Below are 17612 nucleotides of genomic sequence, written 5' to 3'. Positions count from 1 at the left end.
CTCTAACTTTATGGATCAGATGAGAGATATTATTATTAAGTGAGATGTTATGAAGAGACAGTAATATAGACTTGGAATCTGAGAAGATTGAAATATTCTTAAAGTAATTATCTTTTGCCATTTTTATAGTCTCCAGAATTGCCATGGCTTCGAGAGAAAAAATTGTTGAGTGACGAGTAGACCTAAATTTTCTGTTAATTGAGTTATCTAAAGAGGTAATAGCAAAACCCGTAAATTCAAATTGAGGAAATTTTGATCCACCCGTAAAAAAAAATTTAGAATTCATTAATTCCGATTGAAAAATATCTTTAAATAAAGCTTCGTTATTTTTGGATTCCTTGTCAAAAAGATTCCCGGACTCGAGTCCTGTGTCTGGTTTAAACAAAATGGAGTCAATTGAATTAACAAATATTAGAGGTTTAGTATCCTTTTCTAATAGATGAGAGATGGGAGATGGGGAGAATCGGATGATTTGAATATGTCAAAACTCTAGTTATCTAGTTTTTCCCCAGATATTCCCTTCTGAACTTTAGTGTGGGCTCCTTCGACTCCAAGAAGACGAAATTTGAGGGAGAAGACATTCTCAGACCTAGAATAAGTTTTAATGCTTTCAATTGTATATACGTTCTAGTTTTAAGTACTGAGCTTTTGTAAGATTGTAAAAAATAAAACCTCCATAATCTAATCTCGATCTTATTAGAGTGTTATAGATAATCCTTAGCAGACGAGGGTCTGCTCCCTACCAAGTATGTCTTAAGCAGCTAATTATTTTCATGGGACACTGACATGTCCTCCAGATGTGAGCGAATTGATAGTTCCAATTTATATTCGGAGTGAAGGTTAAACCTAGAAATCTGATTCTTGGCGAAGGGTAGATTTCGATGTTTTTAATTTTAATGCATATTTGTGGATTGTCAACTTTATTTAAATGTCTCTAAAAATGCAGAATTTCGTTTCTTCTGGAGATAATTCAAGACCCAAAGATGCTAGATAATAATCGATATTTTTGATGCCTCTTTCTAAACAAGCAATACCTTGATACATATTATGGGAGGAAAGGAATATTGAAACGTCATCCGCGTATTGTACAATTTTGCATTCCTGTGAAATTTGATTTTCTAATTCTGAGACATATATATTATATAGCAGGGGACTGAGGACGCTTCCTTGTGGTAAACCTTTAAAGGCATATCTAATTTCATCAATCTCTTCAAATTTACAATGAATTATCCTTTCCAAGGAAAAATTGCGAATAAATGTCAAAATATTCCAAGGAACGCCTAGGTCGATTAATTTTTGTAACAAAATTGAAGGAACAACATTATCGTATGCCGCTTTAATATCTAGAAAGGTCGCCATTGTTGGCTTATTGTTCAGAAATCCTAGATGAATACTAGAATATAGGATTGCTAGATTACCGATCCCTTCCCCCGTCTGAACCCGAATTGAGAGTAAGGGCTCGTTCCCACTGAGCGCGTCACGCGTCGCGTCGTGCGTCGCGTCACGAGTTAGCCAATCAAAACGTCTGTTTTATTGCATCATCTCTGACGCGACCTATTTTGCGCGACGCGTCGGTTTGGTTCGTTTGGTTGCTCGACATCCAGATCTCGTGTTCGCCATTACTAGCCATCACTGTCATGTCCACCGACACAAGGTTAACAGTTGTAAGTTTAAACTTGTTATTCAAATGTTAAAGAAGATTGATTGTTTATTGAGATGCTCTTGTAGTATTTTTAGTTGATAATGTCATGCAACGGTATAGTGCTTGGCATAGAAAATAGTTATTTTTCGAATTCTCATTCACTATCTAAAAAGTATCACAATCAATGCAACTGTATTGCAAGTATAATGCCAATTGTCTATAAAATAAATATAAATATAATATGAAATGCAACATTTAACTAGACAGAACAAATTTTGAAATGTTGTTTGAATTTCAATACTGATCATTCATTACTGTGATCGTTAAACACTATTTCAGATTTGTGATAAATGTAATGCAGTTTTAAAAGGCAGTTCAGCTGCCATGGCACATTACAGCATTTGTACTGAGCAAGAGAGTGAGGAAGAATGCTTGTACGTCCCAGGAACGTCAAATCAGAGCGTCGAGAGTGAAGAATTTGGAAATGAATCCTTAGAAGTAGATGATAAAGAATTGCTCATCAGTGAAGTCTTTTGCCGAGAGCCTTTGTGGAATTCATTAATTGCATATATGCTGAAAGGAGCTTCAAAATAACGTCAGCATTGTGGCTTGAAGTTGACATCGCTTTAGGTAGGTACAACTCTTTATAAACTGAATGTAGTATGTACATCTATATTTAGGTTTTTAATATCATTATTCAAGTGCACAAACTGGATCGAGTCAGAAAATTTTCAAATCACTAAGAGATCGCTACGTTAGGTTTCTTGCTGAAGAAAAAAACTCCAAGCGCAGTGGCAGTGGCGCAGGAAGCAAAGTAGATTGGAAGTACTTCGCACAGCTCGACTTCCTTCGTCCCAGTGTCGAATACAGACCGTAAGTTCGTGCTTTTTCTTTCGTGTTCCAATTTTGTAAGAACAGCATATACACTTATATATCCTAAGATGTTTTCTATATTTGTTTTTCCAACTTTTGGGAACATTCAATTAAATTGTTATTGAAGATTCGAAAAGATTGTTTTACGTAAACAAATCTTTCTCCATAAAGAAAACGAGAGATGTCCATACACCAGATACATTTTCCAATTACAGGACGATAAGCAACCTCCCGAAGAATAAACGTTCCATCACAGATGTAAAAGCTTCGGTAGCGAGCTGTTCTGCAAAAAAAAAAAAACAAAAGTGCCCAACCTGTGGGATCTCTGACAGAGAACTTCGAAACCTTTTGCAGAAAGCACCTCGAACCTCCCATGCCTAACCGCATTGGGTCTTTCATTATGTACTTAGAGACGGAAATGAGAGCACTCCCGGATCAGATAGTGACGAGGTTGATACGAAATTTTATGGAATCGTTGATGAAGGCACAGGATGATGCATATGGCAAATAGGAAAACAATATTTTTGTTTTATTTTCAATCGTACTTTTTGTTGCCAATGATGCAATTCTTTTTAGTGTGCAAGTCTTCGCTATAAAATAATTTTTTTTAATATTTTGTTTTCAATTTTTTCTATATTTTAATTTTTTTTAATTTTTCACTATTATTAATTTTTTTTAAGGAGTCGTAGGCTGTGTGTAAAGTAATGCGATATATATTTTATATGATATATATTTATATATATTTTCTTAAGAAACCTCAGGCTGTGTATACAGTAATTTTTGAAAATTTGCCTCAGAGTATTGTACTATAAGTTGTAAAATATGTACTCTACTCTCAGTAATGTATGTAGTATGCAAATTTTTACGTACCTTTAATTTTCGTATTTCTCTATATTATGCTGCATCAGAATAAAAAGTACTTATCAAACCATTTAATTCTGGTAAGATTATTTGTAAGACAACATGAGACCAAGACTGCGTAATGAGATTACTTATAATACACTTATAATAAGATAGTTATGATAAACTGTTGATAAACGTCATTGTTAATTAATACAAAATTTTAATAAATATGTTTGAACATTATATATTTGATTCTCATTTTATTTATTGTACTTCCCATTGCCAGGGTACAGCTCCTTCGTTCACAAAATATTCAGTAAATTTGTCTCGAATCTCAGCTGCTCGTCTTGAATGGTTGTTTGGACCGGCAAATTGATAATCTCGAATTGCATCTGTCGGTGGTATATTATCTCGCCACACACCTGTCGTCACCTTATCATGACGATCCGTACGATCGGCAAAGTTGGCGACACAATAATGATCCCTCGTCATCATGAAATCGTGAAGACAAACGGTAGCTTGTACGATTGCTTCGGTCGTAGCCAGCGAAGTGTTCATGGGCTTATAGTAGATTCTCCGCCGTGCTGCCATGATGCCAAAAGCATTCTCGACAACTCTTCGTGCTCTGGACAATCTATAGTTGAATATTCGCTTTTCTGAAGTGATATTCCGCCCTGGATATGGCCTCATAGTGAATGAGTTCAGCTGAAAAGCCTCGTCTGCGACTAAGACGAATGGAAGTGGGTGGGTATGCGCTGGATCAATAAGTGATGGAGGAGGCAGGTCCATTAGACCCTCACTGAATCGACGACCGATTTCAGAGTTTTTGAAAGTACCCCCGTCACTGTGGCGGCCTTGAGTTCCTATATCCACCATCAGAAACTTATAATCTCCTGATACCAAAGCCATTAGCACAATACTGTGTTGTCCTTTATAGTTATAAAACGATGATCCCGAATTCGCTGGAGCCTTCAAGAGAATATAAAAATATAAAACTTATAATTTTTTGAAAAATGTTTGTAAACTCTTCAACGCCTTTTACGAAAACGAAACTTCCGATATGAAGACCCAAAGGAATTACTTCAAATACTGTTCGAAGGTAGTGCCTCGACACCAATAGTAGCCATACTGTCTGTGATAAAAATAACTTACCGTGATTACAACATGCTTTCCGTCCAATGCACCAACACAGTGTGGAAAGTTCCAACGTAATGCGAATTGATTGTGAATCTGTAACCAATTTTCTTGAGAGGGCGTGAAGAATTCTTGCTGCATGCTATCCCATATCGCTTTGCATGTCCTTCGAATTATTTCAGATGTAGTAGATATCCCAATCCTGAAGGCCAAGGACATGGACTTGAGGGAATCTCCAGTAGCCAAATATCTGAAAAATTCCAGAGTAGTTCTTGTATTCATTTTATTAATGGGTAAACCCTTTTATAAATTAGGTACCAGCAACATTTTTATTTACAAATATTATTGATAATAATTATACTAATAAAAAAGGAGCTCAGGCATCCATAACTGAAAAGCTAACATAAATATTTCATAACTTACCGAATTGTCATCGATAAACGAGCTTCTGCACATATTGGCTCCCGACAATTTGTTGTTTGTAGCATGAGTTTTGATCCAACCAAAGAAAGAATCTCTTCAAAAGTTTGTGGTGTCATCCTCATAAAATTGAAGTATGTTTCATTATCAAATAAGCGCAGCTCCTGTATCAAACGTTCCCAGTTTCCATGAGTTTGTCTACTTTTAAGAATGGGACGTATCCAGAATCTGCGAAATCTTCTGTTTTCCCTTTCGGCAAGTTTCATTTGGTGGTGGAGTAGCATCATATACATGATCTTCTCTCGCCAATTCTGTCGGTAGGCTTCCATAATTCTACAAACACGAATCCAACAAATGGCATAAAAATAAAAATAAATAATAGACTAACTCGCCAGTGATAATTAGCAAAGTAGAAAAAAGTAACTTTAAAAACTTTGATAATAACATAATTAATTTTATACATACATACTATACTCACTTTGTTTCAATCGTAGATCTCCGATACGATATTTGCACTACACTTTTACATATATATATATATATATATATATATATATTTAATGTGCCTTCAACCTTATTTAGGCACTCAGATCACTTTTTCTCTTTCAATACACTCGTTTTGTTCTGTAACACGATATTATGGATTATCGTGAGGTTATTTTTCAAGATATCCATTTGCACTACACTTTTATTTACAGGTTGTTTCTACGCATGTGTGATTTGCCGCGACGCGTTCAGTGTGAATAACGAAAAACGCCGTCACTTGAACTGCCGTCGCGTCGCGTCGTAACGCGACGCGTGACGCGCTCAGTGGGAACGAGCCTTAAGGTAAGAGGTTGTAGTGTTCTAAGAACCAGTTTAGTCTATCATCCATTCCATGATTTTGCATAAGCAAGATGCCAGAGAAATCGGACGAAATTTTGACTTTTCTCGCTACTTAGGGATGAAAAAAACCAGAAATCTTCTCCAGTCCGCAGGGAATGAATGAGATATAAATAATCTATTATAGATTATCAGAAGAATCTCTTTTGCTGATTCCGGAAGTGCTCTTATGATTTTATAATCAATTCCGTCCAGCCCCGGGCTGGCTTTAATTTTTAGGAATTTCAGCGAAGTGTCCAATTCTACTTTTGAGAAAGGTAAGTCCAGTGGTAAGTCCATGCAGTTGGGTAGAGGTGTGATTGGAGAAAAAGGGAAAGGTGTACCTGGAGGGAAAAGAATGTCAATTTGATCTTGAATTGCATTAATGGTCTCTATGTTATATTTATTAGAATTTTTCGAATAATTAAATCTGTTTTTGAATGCTTTAATTTTATTTCATACCATTGCTGGATCCGAATTTTTTCTTAAATTTTCGCAGAATTTTTTAAAACTCTATTTTTCTCAAACCTATTCTGGTCTTTGCCATTTCCTTTTTATAGTTTATGAAGTTTTCACAAGTTTTGTGTTCCTTGAAAAGATTCAATGCTTTAATTCTGTTGTTTAATAATTCGTCACACTCCTCATTTCACCATGGACATGGATTCTTATTAGTTGAGTTTCTATTTTTATCTTTCAGATTATGTTGTCTACCCGTATTCCTCTCGCGTGTATTTTTATTTTGCCCGTTAATATTGTTATTTTTCACATTATTTTTCCTATTACAAAAAGAATAATTTTGATTTTGATTTACTTTCTTTTTAGGCAGGAAGAATTGGGACTTGAGGATGCTCTACTTAGACAGTCTGTAATTATGGAGATAAATGTTGAATAGAAAGATTGAATGTCTGAAATATTCAATATGTCTTGAAAAGACTCCTCGAGAACCGACTTTAGCAAAGAGGGTCCAATTAGTTTTTTTAGAGTAGAGTTTGTGATAACGATATATTAATCTTTTTTTAGTAGCTTTGGAATTAAGCTAGATGAAAATGGGAAAATGATCTCCACCTCATGAGTCGTTATGAACCCACCACGCGGTCTTTAGACCTAAAGCTGAATTTACGAAGGTCAAATCCAAAATCGAAGATCGGTCACTATCTCCATTCCAAAAGGTTGGAGAGTTATCATTCAGAAGAACAAAGTCCAAGTTCGTAATACCATCTAATAAAGAGATGATGGAGTCTTTGGACAGATTAAAATCTGCCCCTATTATTGTTTGACCTTTGAAATGAGAGAAAAATTTACACCATGCATTGAACGAGATTCTAAGAGATTCTGGAGGTCTATAAATAGAGATAATAGAAATCTTACCGTCTTCGGTGTAAACATCAATGCCGCAAGACTTAATTTTACCTTGACAGTCAGGCGTGTCATTAATTATTGAGTATTTGATATTTGACCTGACCAAAATCAAAACTCCTCCTCCTCTTTTTCCTATACGATCCTTCCTAATGACATCAAATCCTTTGATGGAAATATTATCTAAGTGATCCAACTAAGTTTCTGAAATTATAAAAATGTCATTATTGATAGAGTGATAGGAGAGTTCATTGATTTTATACTTTACGCTAATCGCATTCCATTGTATTATCTTCAGGAGATAGACCATTATGGAATAGGATGGATTATTGGAGGGTCATCTGAAGGTAAGGCTTTCTTCTGTTTGAATTCGTGTTATGTAATGATATCGTATTGAAGATCCTCTTCAAGAGTAGATCCGGCTCCGTGGATGCCGAAACGATTTTTATTAACTCTTTTATTTTGACTGAAACATTGTTAGAGAATTGCGGAGAGTATGAAGACTTTTTAATGATGTCCGTGTATGATGATAATCTTGACGATGAATTTTCTTTGTTTAGCAAAAGATAGTTTCTTAAATCCTTCGTGACTCCTTCTATATTTGGTAAATATTTATCTTTATACAGCCAGTTCCAAATGACTTAATTTTGACATATATTATCAAGGTCACTGCCCTGAGTAACATCCAAAAAATTTTAGACGTCGCTCGTTATTTATTAAAAAGTTATAAACAAAAAAAAGTTTTATAAGGTTGACAGAATTTTTGAACACCATGTACAATAATAGACCTTTCGTATTGGAAGTTATAAAGGAATAAACGTATTGAAGACGTATAGAACTGTACAATAATAGATATTGTTTCGCACTGACTCAAAGGTGGTGTGGGGTGGACCTCGCTTCACGTGGAAAGTTGTAAATCTATAAAGAACTGTACAATAATAGACCTTGTTTCGCACTGACTCAGGGGTGGTGTGGGGTGGATCTCGCTTCACGTGGAAAGTTGCAAACCTATGTGAAATCATACAATAATAGATCCCTATTGTACTGTTGTAATTCCACATAGATTTGATTTCACATAGGTTTGCAACTTTTCACGTGAAGCGAAGTCCACCCCACACCACCCCTGAGTCAATGCGGAATGAGGTCTATTATTGTACAGTTCTACATAGGTTTGCAACTTTCTACGTGAAGTGAGGTCCACCCCACATCACCTCTGAGTTAGTGCGAAGCGAGATCTATTATTGTACGTTTCCACATAGGTTTGCAACTTTCCATGAGAATCGAGATCCACCCCATACCACCTCTAAGTCAGTGCGAAGCGAGGTCTATTATTGTACGCATAGGTTTGCTTTCCACACAACTTTCCACAGAAGACGAGATCCACTACATACCACCTCTCAATAATTTATTAAATATTTCTTATTAAAAAAATAAAAAATAAATAATTAAATAACCGCGTATATGTCAAAAAAACATTCCATTAAATGCACAAGATGTTTAAAGATTATGTGAAATTCGTGAAACTTTTTTTGTTTATAACTTTTTAATAAACAATGAGCGACGCCTAAAATCTTTTGGATGTTACTCAGGGCAGTGACTTTGACAATATATGTCAAGGTCAAGTCATTTGGGGCTGGCTAAAGGTAAATATTTACCCTATATTTTTACTACTATTTTTCAGAACCAATTTCCTGGCATCCATGAAAGAAATATTGTCAAAAGCCATTGTCTTATTGATTTCAATAAGACAATGGCTTTGTTTATCTTCAATTTGGGGCATTCTCTGTTTAACGTGTGGTGCGAATCGCTACAGTTAACTTTACTGATGTGGCCAAATTTTCCACAATTAAAACATCTCCTTAACGGCGGAATGTAAGGGGATACGAATAAATTGACCTTCCATATTTTAACTTTTTCTGGAAGATTCTGGACCAAAAATTCAATGCAGATTGACTGGGACTCTGCCCATTTTTTGATCTGAGAATCTTTCCTTTTGAGTCTAAAAATATTAGATATGCGGAGATATGGGTTTTCTTTTTCTATGTTAGTTTGTGTTTCTTTTATTTCTATATCGGTCGGAATGCCTTTAATCACTGCCTTTCTAAATATTTTATATTTAGGAATATATATCGTTAAGCCAAGTTCCGGTAAGAATCTATTGCTCTCGCATTGTTCGCTTCTTGATAAGACTCGAAATAAATTTTCCATGTATTCCATGCGTGGAATTCAATTTCAGAGAATTTTTAATTTTTATATTGGCCTTTGATAACAATCTAGAGGCTTCTATTATTGAGACAGACTTTGTAGTCGATCTTAAACCCACCTTTCTTACAAAAACAATGAATGGACCTTTGTTATGTCGGTCATACCATGTGTTACTTGTTGCGTCATCCTTCGAAATTTGTGTAGATGAGTCTTAGTCCATCTTATTGTGTAAAATCTTTATTTGTCCTTGGATATTATTCTCAGAATTTCCTAATATATCCCCTTGTAACAACGACTGAGAGCATTTTTTTCTTTAGTTTCGATTTCTTTGATTCCATCTGAGTAAACGAGTCATCTGGAATTTCTTTGTCTGATGGATTGGGGGGGAGGGATGAGTCGTCCGATAACATAGAACCAAGCCTCTTCAAATTGGACGTTTTATCCAGGATAATTTCCATGACCTCTTCGCGGGTGATATGGAGTTGATTTGTGTACGAAATTTCGATATTATCACTTTCTTTTTCACTGATTACACTTGAGTTCCAGTCCGAATCTGAAGGCGGGAGGGAGACTGCCCTCCCGCCTTTTGTAAAGACACTTGCGTTATCTATTGTTCTAAAAATGACTCGTATACCTTCCTCACACAAGATGAGAGCGATAAATTTGTGAAAGAACGCTAACAAGCCTGTAGCCGAGATTAAGAAACACTTTGAACCGAAGAAAGCTCAAAGAAAGCAAGCCCACCGACCAATGTTCTAACCGCTCTCCCCCGGGCATATTTCTCGACGCTTGATGCGCCGCCTGAAAGAGTGAACGTGAATTACATCCGTTACACTCGGTAGGTCTGTTTTTTATTCTTGCATTAGACTGAACTAGAATTGAACTTGATGCACTGAATCAGTGCAAGCGAGAATTGAGAGTATAGGCGGGAATAAAAAACGCTCGAAGTGCAAGAGTAACATGGCGTCATATATTAAATAAAATAAAATAAATAAATAAAATAAGGTAAATGTTTACTTTACGTCACACAGCTCGAAAAATTTTTATTTTCACATATGTTGTAGAAGATACATTTCTAAGTAATACATCGTTTGAATTTTGTGGCGCTCTCTCTTCGTTCCTGAGATATGCAATTTTGAAATTTTATACTTGTATCACCTTTTCGTTACTTTCTAAATATGTTTATATTTTTCTGTTTACATTTCCTGAGGTCATCTTTCTGAATAACTTTCAGAAGGTTTTAGCCGCTTATTGTTATTTATTAAATAGTTATTAACAAAAAAAGTTTCAAGAATACAATATAATTTTACCATATCATGTATGTTTAAGATGAAATGGGCACACACACACACACACATACACACACGCGGGGGGTGCAAGGGGGACCTTCGGCCCCCCCTCCCGCAACCACCCCGCCGGTAGGGGACGCATTGCGAAGAGTTCAATCACAATGGATATATGCTGTAAGTTATAAAGCGAGGTCCACCTTGACTACCGGCGGGGTGGTTGGGAGGCGGGGCCTTCGGCGCGCGCGCGCGTGTGTGTGTGTATACACATACATTTCTGATATTTCTATAGCTTAGCGACATGGAAGTCACAACGAGCAAACGTAAACAAAAAAATATAAACACACAAGAAAAATATAATATGAAACCGTATTGAGCAAATGTAAACAAAAAATGTAAACACATAAATAGGATATAACGAAAAGATGACATGAAAGTATGAAACTTCAAAATTGCATATCTCAGGAACGAAGAGAGAGCGCCACAAAATTCAAACGGTGTATTACTTAGGAATGTATCCTCTACATATGTGAAAATAAAAATTTTTCGAGCTGTGGGACGTGAAGTAAACATTTACCTAAAATAATATTAATAATATTATTTATTATATTATTATTTATTATTTATATATTACTATATATATTATATATTACTATATATATTATATATTACTATTTATTATATTATAAATTGTGAAAATGTTTATATTATGAATTTGAAAAAATTTTAATTTTTATAATTTTTTAATAATTTTTTTATAAATTTTTAACCTATTACATTTTACTATTAGTCAAATATTACCTTTTGCAATTGGTTGACGATTGATTTAATGCGATTTTAACTTTAATTATATTTTAACTTTATTTAACTATATGAGATGTTGAGATATTAAACTATAAATATTATAAAATCTTTTTTATTTTAACCTTTAAGATCTTTACATTTGACTTTACTTTACTTTTGTTTGAAATTGCCCACGAGTGCTCTGCACTGCTTACTCTACCTCCAGACCTAGGGCAGCCAGTGCAGTAAACTCGTGCTCTCAGTTCAGCTACACTGGAATAACGAACAGCATCAGTTACACCAGTTCCGGAATAAAAAATGCTTTAAGGCCCTTGCACAATGCTAGGCAACAGACAATAAGAACAGAAATAGTATCTGTTCTCTGCTCCTATTGGCGAATATTTTCTATTCCGCGTATTTATTGGTGAATAGTTTCTATTCCCTATTCCTATTCCCTGTTGCGTAGCATTGTACAAGGGTCTTTAGTGTATACTTTTTGAACTAGTTCAGTCAGTGCAGGAATAAAAAACAGACCTAATAAATGATTCGTGTCCGTGCTATAGTTCATACATATACCTATAACCCAGGTAGCAAGCACACGTCATTTTGATGTTTCAAACTGGTCATTTTTGGTCATATGTCGTCAAAATGACTGATTTGTTACCTGACTTTATATTGACGTCTTGATATAACATTATTTTGACGTCATATTTTAGTCGTGAACTGACGATTATTTTATTATTAATGTAATTAATTAGTACATCGATCCCATAATTATAACTATATACAAGTTTTTAGGACTGCGTAGTAACATAACATAATGTAAGAGTGAATACTTTTCTGCAAGCCACATAATTATGATTAAATAATATTTCTGCAATCATAGAAGTTTATATATTTGCTGCGAAGCCAAGAATGATTGTAGAAATATTATATAATCATAATTATATGGCTACGCAGAAGATTATTTTCTTTCACATTATGTTATATTATTTATTATAACTATGCTGTATGTTATATTATTATTATAACTGTGCTGCAAATAAAAATAATTATTATTAATAATAGAAAGAGAGAAAAGCTTACTTGTTTAGGAACATTTTCTTGAGATATATCCATATTTTGTAACACTTTTTCTGATAAATAATAACTTCACGATAAATAACTTCACAATTATAACTTCACAATTTAATAATAATTACTGACAACAATTTATTATCATTAATAACAATAATTTGACATATAGGGTTATGTCAATTATTATTCCCGCCACTACTTCGGCTGCGTTCCACTTAACGATAATTCCCTACACGGTTGCTTAGAACGAATCTTATTGGTGAATTATTTTGCTTCTTAGATTCACTCGCAGCCAATGAGAGGACGTATAGACGAAATAATATTATTTTTCCGCTTTTTATTAATAAAACAAATAACGATAATTATATGCTTGATACCTTCCTTGATTAATAAGAAATTTATGTGCAAAAAATGATATCGAACTACGTTATAGTTATCGAGAATACCTGTCACAATCAATCCGAGCTCGGCGAAACGCATACTCCCTCCGTCTTTTTGCCAACCGTAGGTTGGGGCAGCAGTCGGGAGTAAAAAATCTTTTAAAATTTTTCATATAACATGACTTTCGCGATCAGACTTTAACAATTTTTCTTTCGACGTATGCGTTTATCTGTGCACGAGACTCATGTTGCTTAATTACTCAAGTGTTCATTAAATTAATGCACAGTGAAAATATTAGCTATATCAATCAAGTGTAATTAAAGTGCCAAAAAATATACACATTTTTTTTATAATACAGTTGATTAGCAAAATATATTTTTATAAAACGCAGGCAACGGAAGACATTATTTATTGAAATTTTATATGATAATAGAAGTAAATTTTTATTTGTTTAAATAAAATAATAATAACAAATATAAAACTTGTGACCTATTTTCTTACCATATTTGTGTTTTTAAGCGTTTTCAAATAAAGCAGTTTAATCGATCCGAGATTCCTCTGAAGAATAGAATGGCTGTAATTATTCAATGATGCTCTCGAATCGGTTAATCTGCTTTATTCGACAACGCTATTAAATACATTATGCTAAGAAAGACGTCAAAATATGGTACATTTTATGAAAAATACGTATGGTACATTTTATGTCAAAATGCGGTACATGTCATGACGTCAAGAATCTGTGAGGCTGCGATTTCATTACCCTCTGATGCTAGCGTGCTAATCAATCACGTGATCTCTTTTTTGACGCTAGCGTCAAAAGAAAAAAGCTCGATTTGTTCAGCTTCAAGCGTCAAGCAGTGTCTGAAAAATGTCTGACAGAGAAAACGTAAGTAATATTGTTATTATTTATTTATTACTCAGTATATTTTAATAATAATAATAATTAAATTTGCATGAAAATATCTATAATACTTTCACGACGTAACCAGTTAAGTATTTTTTTTTAAATGAGTAGAAAATTGAAAATACATTTTTAACCCTTTTTTGTGCAATAAGTATTTAATTGATCTATGATATATTTTTATGTAAATCATTAATATTAAATAACAATATTTATAATAGTTTGATTTGAGTTACGGATATAATTCCAAAGACCTAATCTAATAACATAAATTACGTCCAAATATTATGTCCAAAAATTTCTTATTTTAGTTATTGACATCAGAACATGTAATATTGTAATTTATGTAATAAAGTGTATAAAATAATATATATTATATTTTAATGTTCAATAGGCATTTGAAATAGTGCAAACATGGCTTTGCGAAATAATAATTTCCATAGAAAATATAAGTACTTGTTAGAGTTCTATTTTATCATACACAGGCGATTGTAGCGCCACACCATGTAACTATTATGTTAAATATGTCTGTCTCTCTCTGTGCTACGCGCTCCCCGTTCTATGTAACGCGACGGTGCAATAAACGACATTTTTTATACTACAAAGCCACAAGTAATATCCACACCCTGTCCTAACAGGTTATGGGCCCAGTAGTTAAAGCTTTCGCCGATTATCCATAAGTGATATTCCTTATATACCATATCAAGAGGACAACGCGAAAGTTTCGCGGAAATCTAACCTCTTTGCATCATGGACGGACAAGCAACAAATATATTGTGCATTCCGACATTATCCAGGGATAACTATGATATCTGGAGACTAAGAATAAAGGCAGTTATAATCAAAAATAAAACATGGGCATATGCAAGCGGTGAAAAACCGGAACCGCAAGCACTCGAAGCCCAGCGAGCATGGAGAGAAGAGGACGAAAAAGCAAAGGCCGATTTATACCTAGCAGTCGGCGATGCCGAACTCAAACAAATCAGGAACTGCCCGACGGCCCGGGAAATGTGGCTGAAGTTGGAATCAATATTCGAATCAAAAGGACCTGCGAAAAAGGCATCGTTATGGAAAAGACTGATTAGTCATCGACTTAACGAAGGCGGCAATGTGCAGCAACATGTCGACGAATTCTTCGATACAATCGACAAATTATCTGAATTGTCCGTGCAGGTTAGTACCGAATTACAATCTATTATGCTGTTACATAATCTACCAGACAGCTTCGAGAATTTTAGATGCGCTATCGAGTCGAGAGACACACTACCTCTCCCGGAACATCTAAAAATTAAAATTCTCGACGAAAGTGCGACAAGAAGACAACGCGGTCAAACCGACGATCAAGCAATGTTCGCCCGGAAAGGAAAACAGAATAAAAGAAAACCTACTAACAAGGCGCACAACAAAGCGTCGACTGGCAAGGTGGAAGATTCTCACTCCGGCGGAACATTCAAGTTTAAATGTCATCGGTGCCGTCAAATCGGTCACAAGGCTATTGATTGTCTCGAGAAAAGCGAACGAAACACGAAAGGCCCTGAAAGCAAGGAAAAGGCCGCTATTGGTGAGGACGTCGCTTTTCTAACCTCCCATGTTAACGTTAATTCTTGTTTCACAGAGAACACTCGAGAGAAAGACGCATGGTGCCTCGATAGCGGGTGCACGTCACACCTGTGCCACGATAGAAGGAAATTTGAAAGAATTTCGAGCACCGGGAATCTAAAACCGTAACTCAACTTAGCGAATCACGACTCCACTGACGTTAAGGCGAAAGGCACCGTAAAAATTGTTGCCGCGGGTAGGGGCACGACCAAAAATCTCCATCTGGAAAACGCCCTACATGTACCTGACCTACGAAGTAATTTGATCTCTGTTGCAAAGATTACGGACGCCGAAAATAGCGTGGAATTTTTCAAGAAAAAGGCTGTGATAAAGAACAGCCGCGGAACTACGATCCTAGTCGCGGATCGAAAAGGAGACCTTTATTATCTCCGCGAGTCCGATGAGGAATCAGCCCGCAACATTACAGCAGAAACACACAAATCCCCGCTGATAGTTTGGCACGAAAGATTCAGCCATCTCAATTGGCGTGACCTCCTGGAAATGAGTAAAAAGGAAGCAGTACTAGGACTCCAAAAAAAAATGATGGTACAACGGCCACATGCGAAGTCTGTTCGGAAGCCAAGATAACGGCATTGCCATTCGGTAAGAATTCACATAGGTGTGATCAACCATTGGACAAAATTCACGCAGACGTATGCGAACCGATGCGAAATGAGTCCAGAGGAAAAGCTAAATATTTTCTCACGTTCACGGATGATTACTCTCGCTGGACAGAAATACGCTTCTTACGTAATAAGAGCGAGGTCTTACAATCCTTCAAGGAGTTTAAGGCTCTTGTCGAAAAGCAAACAGGAAGAACGATCAAGTGTCTGCAATCAGATAATGGAAGAGAGTTCTGCAATGAAGAATTCGATAAATTCCTGAAAAAGGAAGGGATTACACGAAAACTCACGACGCCGTATATACCTCAGTTGAATGGGGTGGCAGAGAGGAAAAACCGTACTCTCATGGAAATGGCGCGCTGCATGATGACGCAATCGAAACTTCCCATTTCCTTTTGGGCGGAAGCGGTAGCCACGGCTAACTTCATTAGAAATCGGTGCATTATGAAAGCATTAGAGAACAAAACACCATTTGAGTTATGGTATGGAAAACGCCCAAACGCAAGACACATGCGAACCTTCGGGGAGACAGCATATACAGGGTGATACTAAATAACTTTATGGTTTTGCAAAAACATAATCTTGACCGAATTCTAAGACGATTTTTCCTTTGGCAAAATTTCGTCCGAAGCTTAGTTTTTGAATTATTAAAGGAAGTACTTAACGTATGACGGGTCGAATACAAGAGGCAGACAAGGGTGGCGCGATTCACCGTCAGACGCGGGTACTTACGCGGGGCGCCTGCTGCGATCAGCTGGTCGCTATACACATACAGACACACATGCGAACACATACATTCTCTCTCTGTCTGTCTGTCTGTCTGTCTGTCTGTCTGTCTGTCTGTCTCTCTCTCTCTCTCTCTCTCTCTCTCTCTCTCTCTCTCTCTCATTCGCTCACTCACCTGTAATTTTTTTTTCTTTTTTACGAGAGAGGGGAAAATGCATTTTATGCATACCCATCGATCCAGTGAGTTATGTGGGACTCGAGTACCAAGTCGAATTACCAACTCGGTACTCCCTACCCACTAAAAACCCCTCTCTTTTCACGAATTTCCTTTGACACACTGTCCCTGTGACTTCCCGAGATCTGCTTTCACATAACGTCAAAAAATAGTTATTATTACCTTGTTCGATGACTTTTGATGTATTGCTGTAATTGCTTGAAGGAGAAATGAATTTTCCGATAGATCGTACGTTCTCAAATTTAACGTAGATATCACGTTGCAAAAGACAAGAAATCCACACTAAATTATTAACTGAAAGTTTTTCTTCTTTCATGAACTGTATTCTTTTATAAACTTTAACGTAATCACATTTATTTACTCACTCGATGAGACGAGAAATTTACTAATGACTCTATCACTAATCACTATTAATCACTGTCGAATAATAACTGTTGGCGATTAAAAATCACTCGATGAAAGAAACACGCGTGGACACGTTACTACACGATGCGACGACGCGACAATGCGACGATAATTACTCGGCGACTGCAAGCAGTTTTTTGTTATGGTAGGTTGCGGTAGGTTAAAGTACTACTGGCGCTATCGAACGCGATCATGTGTTCGATTGAAGAATGCGGTAAACATAATAAACATTTAACATATTAATATTATTATTATCATGAAT

General features: G+C 35.7%; 1 long non-coding RNA gene across 1 annotated transcript; it reads left to right on the top strand.

Annotated features, from left to right (window-relative positions):
- The first annotated feature begins 1460 nt into the window (after positions 1-1460).
- LOC145968689 (uncharacterized) lies at positions 1461-3228 on the top strand. The gene is made up of 3 exons (XR_014437828.1): positions 1461-1664; positions 1982-2515; positions 2731-3228. It is a non-coding gene; the product is annotated as an uncharacterized LOC145968689 (long non-coding RNA).
- The last annotated feature ends 14384 nt before the right edge of the window (positions 3229-17612 follow it).

The sequence above is a fragment of the Camponotus vicinus genome, unplaced genomic scaffold (assembly GCF_025532165.1).
Source record: "Camponotus vicinus isolate PSW18456_S1 unplaced genomic scaffold, iyCamVici1.0 SCAF_3, whole genome shotgun sequence".
Taxonomy (NCBI): Eukaryota; Metazoa; Arthropoda; class Insecta; order Hymenoptera; family Formicidae; genus Camponotus; species Camponotus vicinus.
This window is presented reverse-complemented; position numbering and strand designations above follow the sequence as displayed.